Source organism: Lupinus angustifolius, chromosome LG02 (genome assembly GCF_001865875.1).
Source record: "Lupinus angustifolius cultivar Tanjil chromosome LG02, LupAngTanjil_v1.0, whole genome shotgun sequence".
In the NCBI taxonomy this organism is placed as follows: domain Eukaryota; kingdom Viridiplantae; phylum Streptophyta; class Magnoliopsida; order Fabales; family Fabaceae; genus Lupinus; species Lupinus angustifolius.
Window position 1 is genome coordinate 19,443,465 of NC_032010.1, and position 2,546 is coordinate 19,446,010.

Below are 2,546 nucleotides of genomic sequence, written 5' to 3' on the forward strand. Positions count from 1 at the left end.
GAGGGCGATGATAGGATGAGGATGAGGATGAGGATGAGGATAGGATGAGGATGAGGGGGAGGGTAGGATAAAGATGACGATGAAGACATGATGAGGGTGAGGATGAGGGACAGGAAGAGGATAAGGATGAGGATAGGCATGAGGATGAGGATAGGATGAGTGTAGGATGAGGAGGAGGATGAGGATAGGATGAGGAGGAGCATGAGGATTAGGAAGAGGATGAGGATAAGATGACGATGACGACGAAGATGGATGAGGAAGAGGACGAGGACGAGGATGGGATGAGGATGAAGATGAGGGTAGGATGAGGACGAGGATATGATGAGGAAGAGGATGAGGTTAGGATGAGAATGAGGATGAGGATTAGGATAGGATGAGAATGAGCATGAGGAAGAGGATAGGATGAGGATGAGGACGAAGATAGGATGAGAAAGAGGATCAGGATGAAGAGGAGGGTAGGATGAGGATGGGGATGAGGTGGAGGATGAGGAATTGGAGGTGGAGGATGAGGATGAGGTGGAGGATGAGGATAGGATGACGATGAGGATGAGGATGAGCATGAGGATGAGGATAGGATTAGGATGAGGATGAGGATGANGGACATGTGAAAGCTGTCTTCTCTTGATCCTCTGGATCCACAGTGATCTGATTGTAGCCTGAATATCCATCCAGGAAACAATAATATGCTTGACCAGCTAGTCGCTCAATCATCTGATCCATAAATGGCAGAGGGAAGTGATCTTTCCGAGTGGCTTGATTCAATTTTCGATAATCGATGCACATGCGCCAACCAGTGACCGTTCTAGTAGGAATTAATTCATCCTTTTCATTCCTAATGACAGTCATACCCCCTTTTTTCGGGACTACCTGAACTGGACTCACCCACTTACTATCAGATATAGGATAAATCATCCCAGCATCCAATAGTTTAATCACTTCTTTTTTAACCACTTCCTTCATGGTTGGGTTAAGACGTCTCTGCGGTTGTGCTACGGGCTTATAGTCATCTTCCATGTGAATTTTATGCATGCAATAGGATGGACTGATTCCATGTAGATCAGCCAATGTCCACCCAATTGCACCAGCATTTTTCTTGAGCACCTCAATAACTTGTTGTTCTTCTGTAAAGGATAAGGTGCTGCTGATAATCACCGGTTTCTGACCTCCGTCTTCCAAAAATACATATTTCAAGTGCACAGGTAGTTGTTTCAACTCCACCTTTGGAATCTCAGAACTTTGATCTTTACCCAACTTCTCTACATGACTCTGATCAGATGTAACCTTGCGAGATGCATCCAACTCTGCCAAATGTGACTTCATTAATTTATCCTCTATAGGACTGTTTCCTTCCAGCTCTCCCATCAAAACCTTTTCTAAGGGATTAGTGTTCTTCATATGAATGTCATCAAGCAACAATAAATTCTCAATGACATCTACACGAAAGCAATGTTGTTTATCCTGTGGATGCTGCATAGCTTCAAAAACATTAAAGTTGACTTCTTGGTCCTCCACTCTAACCTTCAGCTTACCGTTATCAACATCAATAATGACCCTTGCAGTTTTCATGAAAGGTCTACCCAGAATCAGGGGAACTTCCTTATCCTCTTCAATATCCATGATAACAAAGTCGACAGGAAAGACTAACCCATCAACTTTTACCAAAACATCCTCAGCCAGTCCATATGGGTACTTAACAGATCGATCCGCAAGTTGCAATGTCATTCTGGTAGGCTTGATCTCTAACTCCCCAATCCGTCTCAGCATTGAAAGGGGCATAAGATTAATGCTAGCCCCCAAGTCAAGCAGCGCCTTTCCCACAGATAACTCACCGATTGTGACTGGTATTGTGAAACTGCCTGGATCTTTAGTCTTTGCAGGCAAAGACTTATGAAATATAGCACTGCACCCGGCTTCCAATGTTACAGTTTCTTCTGACATTTTTCTTTTCTTTGTCAACAAATCCTTCATGAATTTTGCATAAACAGGCATTTGTTCCATAGCTTCCATAAAAGGAATGTTGATCTGGAGATTCTTGAATAAAGCTAAGAATCTCGCATACTGGCGCTCTTTATCTTTCTTGGAAGGACGTTTTGGATAAGGGAGATCCTTCAACTGAGGTAATTCAGTTTTATTTTCATCATCGTTCTCCCTTGTAACAGTTGTAGTAATATCACCTTCCTCATGTTCTACCTCCTTACCTTTATGTATATCTCTGTTTACTTTTTCGGATGTTCCGACTTCATTTCTACGCAATACTTCTTGCTCAACAGCTAAATTCTCGCCAATGCTTTTACCAATAACCTTACCACTTCTGGTAGTGATAGATTTGCAGTGCTCTTTCGGGTTGGTCTGAGTGTTAGCGGAAAATTGCTGTCTGTCTGCATTCTGCTCTGCCATTTGCTTGGCCAACTGACCCACTTGAGTCTCTAGATTCCTGATGGATGCGTCAGTATTTTTCTAATGTTTCCTCTAATTTTGTTTGTCGCTCATGCATTGGTGGATGTTGACCTTGCTGATATGAAGACTGATATGGTGGTTGTCGGTTA